Below are 13231 nucleotides of genomic sequence, written 5' to 3'. Positions count from 1 at the left end.
TAGTCAAAGCATTGGCTTGTTCATGATGAATTGTATTTAATTGATTTTCTTGAGCCATGTATTGTCCCCTAGGATTACTTAGTGGTTGGCTTAGAAGCTTTCCTTCCTCTCGCTTGTTCAGTGCATTAGCTAGTTGCCCCATCTGGGATTCTAGCTTGGCGATTGATTGCGTGTGAGAGTGCACCAATTGTGTAATGGTTTCCAAACCTTGAAGGGCGTTCAACACTTTCTCCTCAAAGGCTGTGTTTCTTTGGGGTGGAGGAGGAGTGTATTGAAATTGAGTCGAGGGATGGTAGGGATGAATATTTTGTGGGGTTTGAAAATTCTGAGGGTTTGGAAAGTTTTGGGAATAAGGTTGGGCAGTATTCGAAGCTTGCTGCTTCCAAGAAAAGTTTGGATGATTTCGCCATCCCGGGTTATATGTATTGGAAAATGGGTCATTATCCGGTCTAGGCAGTGTTTGAGCAGCATTGATGTGTTCTTGCACGAGTTCGGGGAATTGGGGCGCTGAAGGGCACTCATGAATAGGGTGGGATGGGCTAGAACAAATAGTACACACTTGTGCTTGGGAAAAGTTCATGTAATGCCCACCTATCATCAGTTGGTCAATCTTATGGGACAATGCATCTACCTTGCTAGACAGGTCCATAGAATGACTTATTTCACAAATGGTCCCTTTTCTTTGAGAACTCGGGGGTGCTTGACGAGAACATGAAGCATGGTGGAGGGAGTTTTCATTCAGATTTTCAAATAATTTCCATGCTTCATGCTCATTTTGAAGCATGAATGTCCCCCCACATGCGGCATCAATCATCTGACGGTTTCGTTCTGTCAATCCGTCATAAAAACATTGCACTAGTTGCCACTTAGGTATTTGATGATGAGGGCATTTACGGATTAGGTCCCTAAATCTCTCCCAAGTTTCATGAAATTCTTCTCCCTCAGTTTGGGAGAAGCTTGTAATGGCACGTCTAAACTGGTTCGTTCTTCCTATGGGAAAGTATTTTTTAAGGAATTCTTGTTGCATTTGATCCCAAGAACGAATTGAGTTAGCTTCTAAAGAATTCAGCCATTGTTTGGCTCTATCTTTAAGGGAGAAGGGGAATAATCTAAGTTTCATAGCATCATCAGTGAAATTCTGAATCTTGACAGTGGTGCAAATTTCAAGGAATTCATCTAGGTGTTTATATGGATCTTCATTGGTGAGCCCATAAAAAGATGGAAGCATTTGGATCACACTAGACTTTATTTCATATTGTACAGCTGCTACTTCAGGTAATCGAATGCAAGATGGGGAAGTGTAAATAGTGGAAGTAAAGTACTCCCTCAGGAGTTTGGGTTGTTCTTCAGCCATCTTAAGAGGTGGGGATGATCCTAATGTTTTGATCTTAGCTCGAATGTTCCTAAGGGTTCGTTCTATTTCAGGGTCGAAAGGTAATAGATTTTGTACTCTAGAATGACTACCGTGCATACACTAGTACTCGATCAATCAAGCATGCAATAAAAGAGAAAAGCATATCAATCCTAGTCTTTGACCTAAAATCACTAGACAGCTCCTAACTGGTTTGAAGAGGGCACCTAAGCCTCCAATCCGGTTTAATGAACCGAGTTGACCAGGTAAGCTCCCAGGTAAGTGGAGGGGTCACGATGCGTTCGCAAAGGTCCCACTTAAAACCCACTTGCCTCGAACAGATGAACTGTCTCCCTTACAGGGACAAAGCTTGCCTAGACATCAACTAAGCCACAGAGCGAAATTGGTGCAACTTTCAGTGATCTTCGTCCTATTGAGCTCGAATGTCCCTAGGGGCCAACGTCTAATTGATTTTAATTAAAGATGACACTATGTGAGATTGAGTTCACCTAAGTTGGGCAAGAGTCCGGTGATGAAATCCGGCTCTTATCTTGTTGGGGTGATTGCCCTTACTATGTGCAAATTGATTTGTGTATGTGTATCAAGCATGCATTCACACTCTTGCTGAAATTGAAATCAAACAATCACCACAAAATTTCAAGCTAATAATTAATTTAAATAAGAAAGGTTTAGAGGTTACCAAAGGGAATTTCCCCAGCAATTTAAATTTTTTTTTAGCAAACCTCCAAAGCATTCCTTTCTGATAGCCCAGATCTCCTCTTCGATTCCTGATCAAATAAGACCAAAAGAAAAATTAAAAAAAAAAAAAATTAGTAGAAGAGAAAAAGGAGATAAGAAAAGTAACAATAATATAGAATAATTTTTTTTTGAAATTCCAAAGTGTTAATTAGCTTACAACTCCCTAAGAGAGACTTAATAAAAAGAACTTAAATTTGTATTACTTCCCACTAGTCATTGGGCTTTTTAGATTTTATATACCTTGTGTGTTTATCATTCTCGCATTAGAGAGAATTCTTAGGTATCTTAAGGGTACCAAGTCCTATAGTTTGCACTTTAGTGGGTTTCCTACTGTTCTAGAAGGCTATAGTGATGCCAACTGGATCAGCGATACCTTAGATGTTAAATCCACCACAGGATATGTCTTTCTCCTAGGAGGTGCTGCTGTGTCTTGGAAATCCACCAAACAAACCTTAATATCTAGGAGTACCATGGAGTCTGAACTGATAGCTTTAGACACTACTAGCACTGAGGCTGAGTGGCTCAGAGATCTACTAATAGACCTTCCTGTAGATGAGTCACCTTTACCACCTGTCTCCTTACATTGTGACTGTAAATCTGCAATAGATAAGTGCAACCAAGAAAATGCCAATGTAAAAATGAACAGGCACTTAAAAGTGCGTTATAAATCATTAAGATATAAATTGAAAAATAATGTTATTGCCTTTAATTTTGTTAAATCAGAAAATAACTTGGCTGATCAGCTTACTAAAGGCTTGTCTAGAACAGTAGTTCTAGAGTCGTCAAGGGGGATGGGGCTTAGCCCATAAAGATAGATCACACCGCCCTTAAAAGGTTCAATGGGTAGAAACAAACCGGAGTGTGACTAAGAGGAGCACTATTTCATGTTTTCCTCATCCCTATGGCGCTAGTGCTCATAAAAGCAAGCGGTAGGATGAGTTCGTTTGTATAACTCTTAATGAGTCCGAGACCCAAGAGGCAGGAGCTTCCTTGCTAGCTTCCTTATTAGGACTCACCTATATGTGCAGTCGTGAGGCCGCGATTATGGAAAATGGGCGATTCCCTAAAAAGCACATGATAGATATCTGCGCATGGCCATAACAGCGCAACCCGCTTAGAACCCAGATCGGGCTATATTATGTGTGTTGTTGATTTAATCTGAGCCATGGACCGAGGTTCAAGGTTAAGACCACCTTGGCTCCACAGATGTAATCAATTGTCACTAAGTGAAGGTTCAAACCGAAAGGTACCTACACCTATTACATAATATAAGAAATCCAGCATTTTATTTTGATTTTAAAATTATTTAAGTTTTTTTTTGTGGGGGATTGTTGGAAAAAAAAAACCTTAAATGCGCACGCGGCCAAAATCTCGGGCCGCGTGCGCGTTTGAGAAAAAGGTAACGCCCAGCGGGCGTTACGCATTTGAAAATGGACGCGTTTGAAAACGCGTCCGCAAAAGACCAAATTGCCCCTGTAAAAATCCCTATTTAAACCCCTTGATTTCATCTCTTTGAGAGCACGAAAAATTTGAGAAAAATAGTGGAAAAATTCTGAAGAAATTCTTCTTCCTCTTAGCCACTTCCGATTTTTGTTTTTACATTTTTATTCAGTTTATTTTGTTTTTTTCATTCCGCTCTTTGCTGGATCTGCAAGTCCGATCGGGTTCGCTTTGACTTCTTCCGAGACGTGCCAAAGAAGAAGTTGTAGGATCGTCGTATCTCCGAGAAGGATTGCCGGGTGACCCGTACGTGGGGGCAAATACTTCTTTGGGACAGCGTCTACGCGCTTCGACCTGCCTTCAATCAGGCTACTTTCTTCTACTTTTATTTTTAACTTAATATTAGTAGATTTATAGGATTTGAATTTCTATAATATAGATTTATTAAATGCATAGATTTATTTTGTGCTAGAATAGATTTATTTTGCATTAAAATAGAATTATTTGGATGCCGAATAATATGCATGTATATTATTTCCTTTAAGATTTTCCATTAATTGAATTAATAGATTTATTGTTTATTTATATGATATATTGCTAACAATCCAAAGAAGTATTTGCTTTTGTTAGTAATATATAATTAATTAAATTTTTTATTACAATTGTGGCATATTAGATTTTAATTGCAATAATTGTTTTTGCTAGCACATCATTAATAATAAATTATTCTAAAGAGGTAATAATTTGGTTAACCTCCAAGAGGTTTATTATACCTCCATTTGGACTCCTCAAGGAGTAATTTCCAGATCCCATTCAAACGGAAAATTCGGAAATTGGTTGATACATAATAATTAATCTATTGAATTGACCTATTAGATCTCAATCAATTATTTTAATAAAGGAATAAATCTTTTAATTCATTGAATTGACTTATTAGATCTCAATCAATTATTCTAATAAAGAAATAAATATTTTAATTCATTGAATTGACATCTTAATTACATAATTGATTTGCTACAAAATTAGTAATTAATTATTCTAATAAGAAAATAAATCAATTCTAATATATATAATTTATTGAATTGATAAATTAGATTTCAATTACAATAATTGTTTTGCTAGAATTAAATTTAGTAATCAATTGTTACTAATTCGGAAAGATCAAATGAAAAAAAAATCAGTTAATCCATTTAAATTTGCATTTAGGTTATTTTAAATATTGAATTTGTGTGATTTCTAGTGGTTATATCCACTAACTAATAATGTCTAAGAAAAGCTTGTCAAAAAGGCATACGTGCCTAAGAAAGGCTGGTACTTAAGTGAGCCTAGTGCTCCACCACCGATCTGGAGCTGATCTGACTATTAGTTTTTTGGATATATCAATTAGACATCCAAAGTTCAATATAAATATTAGTGCAATCTTTTGACATAGATTTTTTGCCTTCAATCAGGTTTCTGTCTCTATTCTGTAACTCTGATCCTATGGCCTCAAACACTAGTGACCACCTTAGTGCCAAACCTGAAAAATTTGATGGCCATAACTTTAGGAGGTGGCAGAACCAAATGCGGTTCTGGCTCACCACATTAGGATTAATCTCAGCCATAGGTGAAAGTACTACCGAAGTTGATAATGGGTCCAACCCAACTACCTCTTCCAACACTGAACATTCTGCCTCCACTGTCACACCCTCTAGGACACCTGATGAGATAGATTATCATTGTATCCATAGAATCCTAGGTGCTCTTTCTGAGAGGCTGTATGATATCTATTACACAGCCAAGAGTGCCAAAGAACTCTGGGACACCCTAGATAACAAATATGGTCTTGATGATGCTGGGGTAAAGAGGTTCAAGGCCTCCGATTTCAATAAGTTTAGGATGGTGGACTCAAAGCCTATGAATGACCAAATTCATGAATTTGAAACCCTAATCCACCAGCTTAAGGCTAATGGAACCAATTTGGATGAATCATTCCAGGTAGCCTGTCTGATAGATAAACTACCTACTTCCTGGTCTGATTTTGCTAAGATCCTGAGCCATACCCAAGGAGTTCTCACCCTAACCCAAGTCTTAAACTCTATTAGGATTGAAGAGCAGCATAGGCTCAGAAATAATACCTCTAATGGATCCAAGAATAATGCATATAATGTAGAGGCTCCTCCTAAGAAAAATCAGAACCGACCCTTCCGTAAGAATTTCAAGAAGAAACCCTACAACCCTAGAAACCCTAACCACCACTACAATGGGAAGCCTATTCAATCTCAGGAGCAGAAGAAGAAGAAAGAGGAAGGTGGTGCTCGTTTCTGTTATGTGTGTGGTCGGACCAACTATTTGTCTCCTCAGTGCTTCTATAAGAAAACTGCACCTCTTTAATCTAAGAAGAAGGGTCCACACACATCCAGTGCTCAAGTCAACATGGTGACTTCCGGCGCTGGCTCCTCTGAGACAGTTTTCAGGTCTATTTTCTTCACTCCTGAAGTTAACATGACTTTACAAGCACTTGATTGGTGGATTGATACCGGAGCTGGTATTCATATTTGTTCGGATCGCTCTTGATTTTCTTCTTACCAGATCTCAAGTGGAGGAGCTGTGATCATGGCAAACAGCTCGGAGGCGCGTGTGTTAGGAGTAGGACGTGTGGACTTAAAGCTTACATCTGAAAAAGTCCTGTCCCTGCACGGCGTCCAACATGTTCCAGTTGTTAGGAGAAATCTCATTAGTGATTCCTTGCTTGTCCAGCAAGGCTTTCGTCTTGTTTTTGAGTCCAATAAGGTTGTAATTTCTCATGGTGTAATGTTTATTGGAAAAGGATTCCTTAGTGAAGGATTGTTCAAGTTGAATGTAATAGCTCCTTTAATAAATGAAAATCATTTGATTATGAATATAGAACTCCCTTCTATTTGGCATGGTAGATTAGGTCATGTAAATTATAATTCAATTAAGCAACTTATGAACCTAAATCTAATACCAAAAAGTGATCTTAAGAACCATGAGAAATGTCAAATTTGTGTAGAAGCTAAACTCCCTAGGAAGCCTTTTAAATCCGTTAATAGGGATTCAGATCTATTAGAGTTGATCCATAGTGATGTTTGTGACTCTGGTAGAACTTCTAGAGGAGGTAACAAATATTTTGTGACCTTCATAGATGATCTATCCAAATTCTGTTATATCTATCTAATTAAAACCAAGGATGAGGTGCTCAACAAATTTAAAATATTTAAGATCGAAGCTGAGAACCAACAAGAAAAGAAAATTAAAATTATGAGATCAGATCGGGGAGGTGAATATACATCCAATGATATAACTCAATTTTGTGAAGATCATGGAATCATTCATGAAGTGACTGCTCCCTATTCTCCTCAATCAAATGGAGTAGCAGAAAGGAAGAATAGGACTTTAATGGATATGGTTAACTCCATGCTTATAAGCTCAGGAGTACCAGAGAATTTGTGGGGGGAAGCTTTAGTTTCAGCCTGTTATATCCTTAATAGGATTCCCTCTAAAAATAATGATCTAACACCATATGAAGTTTGGAAATATAGAAAATCTAATCTTAGTTATTTAAAAGTGTGGGGGTGCTTGGCAAAAGTAAAAATACCTGATTTTAAGAGAAAGAAAATAGGGCCTAAAACAGTGGATGCCATATTCATAGGTTATGCAGCCAATAGTAATGCCAATAGATTTCTGGTGATAAGTTCAAAAGTAAATGATATTAGTAACAACACTATCATAGAAGCTAGAGATGCAACATATTTTGAAGACACCTTTCCACTTAAGACTAGAGTAGATAGCGGTATAGCTAGTAGCTCTAGTAGAATAAGGACAAGAGAAATAGAAGTAGAAGCAGAACCTAGGAGGAGTAAAAGATCTAGGGTAGAGAAAACATTTGGAGATGATTTTTATACCTTCCTAATAGAAGACTCTCCAACTACCTTTGAGGACGCAATGAAATCTTTGGATTCCCCTTTTTGGAGAGAAGCTGTGGACAATGAGATGCAATCAATTATCCAAAACCATACTTGGGAATTGACTGATCTTCCTCCTGGTTGTAAAACAATAGGATGCAAATGGATCTTTAAGAAGAAACTTAGGCCTGATGGCTCTGTAGATAAATTTAAGGCTAGATTAGTTGCCAAGGGTTTTACTCAGAGACCTGGTGTAGATTTCTTTGATGTTTATGCACCTGTAGCTAGGATTACTACTATTAGTGTCCTTATAGCATTAGCCTCCATTCATAAATTAGTGATTCATCAGATGGATGTTAAGACAGCTTTTCTAAATGGAGACTTAAATGAAGAAATTTATATGGACCAGCCAGAGGGATTTAAAATCCCAGGCCAAGAAAATAAAGTTTGCAGACTAGTCAGATCTCTTTATGGTCTTAAACAAGCACCCAAGCAATGGCACTTGAAATTTGATGAAACCATAATGACATTTGGATTTGAAATCAATAGCACAGACGAATGTGTATATCATAAGAGAGTTGGACACAAATTTGTGATCTTGTGCCTTTATGTAGATGATATACTGATCTTTGGGACAGATCTTCAGATAATTGATGAAGTAAAATAATTTTTAAGTCATAAGTTTGATATGAAAGACTTGGGACAAGCTGAATTAATTTTAAATACCAAAATAATTAGAAGTGCAAAAAGTATTGAGTTATCCCAAAGTCATTATGTTGACAAGATACTTAATAAATTTAATTATTCCGATTGTCAGCCTGTCTCTACTCCATTTGATCCCTCTACTCATCTTAAGAAGAACTTAGGAACTCCTGTCCTTCAAAGCCTATATGCTCAAATCATAGGCTCACTAGGATTCCTAACAAATTACACCAGGCCAGACATAGCATATGCTGTAAATAGACTTAGTAGATATACTATTAATCCAAATAGAGATCACTGGACAGCATTAGAGAGAATTCTTAGGTATCTTAAGGGTACCAAGTCCTATAGTTTGCACTTTAGTGGGTTTCCTGCTGTTCTAGAAGGCTATAGTGGTATCAAAATTGAAAGAACCGATCAATTTTTGGCGCCGTTGCCGGGGAGGAGGAGCGATCGTGGCTGGGCGGTGATCGCGGGATGATGGGGACGTTGAGAGGAGCTGGAGATCCGGAAGAGTGGAGAACGCGGATCCGTGGTTGCACCACATGGAACTCGTGGCTGGAACGGGAGGGAGGAGCGAATCTCGGCCGTGATGCACTGCGGGGAAGAAGATGAACAGTGCTTATGTTTTGTTTATTTTATTTTTTTTTTGTAAAACTGTTCATATGAACAGTATTTTCATGGGACACTGTTCATATGAATAGTGAATCCGTGATGCACTATTCATATTTTATTTATTTTATTATATTCATTAATTTCTTTTTTTTTGTTTTAAATTTATAAATTTTATATGAAGGCAGGTAAGGAATTGGTTGGGAATTACTTTGGGTTTGAGGTGGGTCATGATCGTTGATTTGGCTTGAACTTGTTCTCGAGCCCAATGTCATTTAATTCTTACTAAACCGCTTCAGATTGGACTCAACCAGATCAGACCGTGACTTAATAAAAGGGTTAATCAAATATTTTCCTATACAATTATAACTTTCAATCAAATCAGGACCAAAGCCCATTTAGTTATAACCTTAGTCGGGTCAACACAATCTCCTTATATATTTTTCTGTAGTTTTCATTAAAGATTGCAATCAAGAGAGAGACAAGTTCAGAATCTGGTTTAAGAAAAGAATTATTTACCTCTTACCATAATTTAAATTTAATTCAATGTTTATTCAATTTCATGGTAAAATATGTATTTATCAATTTAAAAACATTGATAAGTGCTATGGAAAGATAACTAAATTATAAATTATTAAGCACTTATCAGCTGCTGCATATATATCTCCTCATCGAGATCTACGTGGAGAAAGGCCGTCTTCACATCAAGCTGCTCTAAGTGAAGATCCTCTACTGCCACCATGCTCAGCACCGCTCGAATAGAACTCATCTTGACTACAGGAGAAAAAATCTCTGTGAAGTCGATACCTGCTCTCTGCTAAAATCCTTTTACAACCAGCCTGGCCTTGTACCGCTTCTTCCCATCCTGCTCTTCCTTCAGCCTGTAAACCCATTTGTTTGACAGTGCTTTCTTCCCCTTGGGCAGATCCACCAAATTCCATGTTTGATTCTGCTCCAATGACTTCATCTCATCATCTATGGCCAACTCCCACTCCTTCCTGGTATCAACCTCCAATGCTTCCGTAAAGCATTCAGGTTCGCCATTATCTGTGAGCAGCAAATAACTAAGAGTCCCATCATACCTTTGAGGAGGCTTCCCATGAGTACTACGAGTGGACCTTCTTAGTTGTGGAGGGGGTGCCAATGCTTCAGGTTCTTGCTCTGATTGAGTCTTCTGATCAGAATTTGCAGACTCCTCTTCAGGATCCACAAAACACGGCTCAACAGGTTTTGTTTCTGATTCATAGCTCTGCTGCATTTTCTCATTGAATACCACATCATTACTACGAATGATCTTCCTGTGTTCGGGATCCCACAGCCGGTACCCAAACAGTTGACCTCCGTATCCAACGAAAATGCACTTCTTTGATTCGGCGTCTAGTTTGCTTCTTTCACTGGAATCAACATAGACATAACTGGTACAACCGAATACTCGTAAGTGCACCAAATCAATCTTCTTCGCTGTCCATGCTTCCTCAGGAATCCCAAATTCAAGTTTCTTTGATGGCCCTCTGTTGATCAAGTAGGCAGCAGTGTTAACTGCTTCTGCCCAAAACTGCTGTGACAATCCAGCATGTATCCTCATGCTCCTGGCACGATCATTAATTATTCTGTTCATCCTTTCAGCAACTCCATTTTGTTGTGGTGTCCCTGGAACTGTCCTCTGCCTGACGATCCCAGCATCTGCACAGTAGTCCTCAAACTCCCTGCTACAATACTCACCACCGTTGTCCGATCTCAGGCATTTCAACCTCCTTCCTGTCTCGAGTTCTACCATCGCCTGCCATCTCCTGAAGACCCCAAATACCTCTGACTTGTGCTTCAAGAAGAACACCCAAAGCTTCCTGGTAGCATCATCAATAAAAGTAACATAGTACTGAGATCCACCAATGGAAGAAACTGGTGCAGGCCCCCACACGTCCGTGTGCACGAGATCTAGCTTTTCTTGCTTCCGAGGTTTTCCTTCTTTGTTGAATGAAACACGCTTCTGCTTTCCGAGAACACAATCCTCACAGAAGTCCATCTCAACACTCCTGAGACCCTGCAGCTTTCCCAACTGGTGCATCACCTCCAGTCCCTGATAACTCATGTGCCCAAGTCTGCAATGCCATAACTTGGCGTCCACATCTGCTGCAGCAACTCCAATAGAGTTCTCCGTGCCGTTGGCGACATAAAGTGTCCCAACCTTCTTGCCACTAGCCACCGTCAACGAGCCCCTGGATATCTTCCACTGATCAGCTGTGAAAATAGTCTTGTACCCCTGGCTCGCCAACTGTCCAACAGAAATCAGATTCCTCTGCAGTTGAGGCACGTGCCGTACGTCCTCAAGCTCAAGTGAAGATCCAGAAATCAACTTCACTTCCGCGCTTCCCCTTCCTTGTATGGTGCAAGGCTCTCCATCCCCTAGGTAGACTTTGCCGAAGTCTCCCTTCTCATATCCTCCAAGAAGCTTCCGTTGGGATGTAGCATGGAAAGACGCGCCCGAGTCTATCACCCAAGACTTGTCACAGGTAGATAAAGATAGAACGAGGGCATCCATATCACCGTCTTCAGCAAGATTTGCCAGATCCTTGCTGACTCCTTCGGTGTGATCGCCTTGCTTCCCTTTAGGAGATTTGCAGTCCCTCCTAAAGTGCCCCGTCTTTCCGCAGTTCCAGCACTTCACTCCCTTGTTCTGAGGTGCTCGAGACCTGCTGGATCTCGACTTCGAGTCGCTTCGAAATCGACCGTCCTTCTTTTGTCTTCCCCGGTCAGAGGTGTTTAGTACACTTCCAGACGACTCCGTAGCTCCAGAAGATTTCCTTCTTGCTTCTTCACTTAGAAGCACTCCCACAACGTCATCAAAGATCAACTTCCCCGTCGCCGAAGAGTTGCTCACCGCCATCACCAGGCCCTCCCAGCTATCAGGCAATCCGGAGAGGATTAGCAATGCCCGAATCTCATCGTCAAAACTAATCTCCACTGACTCCAACTGGGCCGTGAGTCCATTGAATTCGTTGAGGTATTCAGCTATGCTGCCGCCATTTTTCATACGAAGATTAAACAACCTCTTCATGAGAAATACCTTGTTTGATGCTGAGGGTTTCTCGTACATCCGCGACAATGTTGCCATCAACTCCATCGTCGTCTTCTCGTTTTTGATGTTGAATGCCACTTGGGATGCAAGTGACAATCTAATGGTGCTGAGCGTCTTCCGATCGAGGACCTCCCAGTCTTCATCAGACATCTTCTCTGGTTTCTTTGCTCTACCTCCAAGAGGTAAATAGAGATCCTTCTGGTAAAGGTAATCCTCTATTTGCATCTTCCAAAATCCGAAGTTCGTGCCATTGAACTTCTCAATTCGCACCTTTCCTTCATCCGCCATCGTAGAAAACCAATAGCTCTGATACCACTTGTTGTCAGCGACCCGCACCGGAACCCACTCACACCGGCGCCGCCACCGACGTCGGACAAGCAAGGAGAGAAGCGAACGGATAAGCACTCTCTCGCTCCCTCGAAACCGGACTCAAGGATCACCACTTCGCTTCCGCTACGAAGGGCAAAAGATTACCCCTGGTATCAGTAGGGTAAAACACTTGAGCACCGCAACGGATTATCAAAGATCAAAGGAAGAAGAAGGAAGAAAAATAGCAAAGCAAACACAAAGATGTAACGAGGTTCGGCTATAAGTAGCCTACGTCCTCCACCGCTCCAAATCTCAATTAGGATGATCTGATTACAGAGATAGCACACGCCCGAACGATCACATGCGATCGATCTACAAGAGATTCACACAGAATTCCCTTTGCACAAGAAGTAGGATCCCAATCCTCTTCTTCTCTAGAACCCTAGACTCACAAACAAGAGTCTCTCTCAAATATACGGCAAAAAACCTTACCCTAGGGCTCTCATGAGTCCTATATATAGTCTCAAGACCTTCAGATGATCATAGCCGTCGAAATGCCAACAAAAACACCAAAAAGAAACTCATCCGTAAGATTTCCCGCGAGCTCGAGTCGACTCGGCTACAGTTCGAGTCGGCTCTGGCATGTCTGGACAACTCCCAGAATAACTGGCACGATCTCGGGTCGACTCGACTGTAGCTCGAGTCGACTCGATGATGCTTCGAGTCGACTCGACTGTAGCTCGAGTCGACTCTGACAGTCCAGACAGAAACATGGTTTTTCGGCCTTTCTTCTCCCGGGTCGACTCGACGGACCTCGAGTCGACTCGACTGTTCCCGAGTCGACTCGACTGTAGCTCGAGTCGACTCCGACAGTCCGCCAGACAAAAAACTATGCAGAATTTATTCTCCTTCAATTCTCTTCATTACCAATGGTCTCCACATACCCCAACACCCACTTACCTGGGAGCTTACATGGTCAACTCAGTTCATTAGACCGGATTGGAGGCTTAGGTGTCCTCTTCAAACCAGTTAGGAGCTGTCTAGTGATTTTAGGGTAAACACAAGGATTTGATTTGT

At 40.4% G+C, this 13231-nt stretch overlaps 1 non-coding gene across 1 annotated transcript; it reads left to right on the top strand.

The window, feature by feature from the left end:
* Positions 1-872: 872 nt before the first annotated feature.
* On the top strand, positions 873-978 carry LOC120106142 (small nucleolar RNA R71). The gene has a single exon (XR_005508365.1). It is a non-coding gene; the product is annotated as a small nucleolar RNA R71 (small nucleolar RNA).
* Positions 979-13231: the final 12253 nt, after the last annotated feature.

Source organism: Phoenix dactylifera, chromosome 1 (assembly GCF_051530095.1).
Source record: "Phoenix dactylifera cultivar Ajwa chromosome 1, Ajwa_hap1_PhDact_Kaust_v1.1, whole genome shotgun sequence".
Taxonomy (NCBI): Eukaryota; Viridiplantae; Streptophyta; class Magnoliopsida; order Arecales; family Arecaceae; genus Phoenix; species Phoenix dactylifera.
The sequence above is the reverse complement of the archived record's forward strand: the minus strand, read 5'-3'. Positions and strand labels throughout refer to the sequence as shown.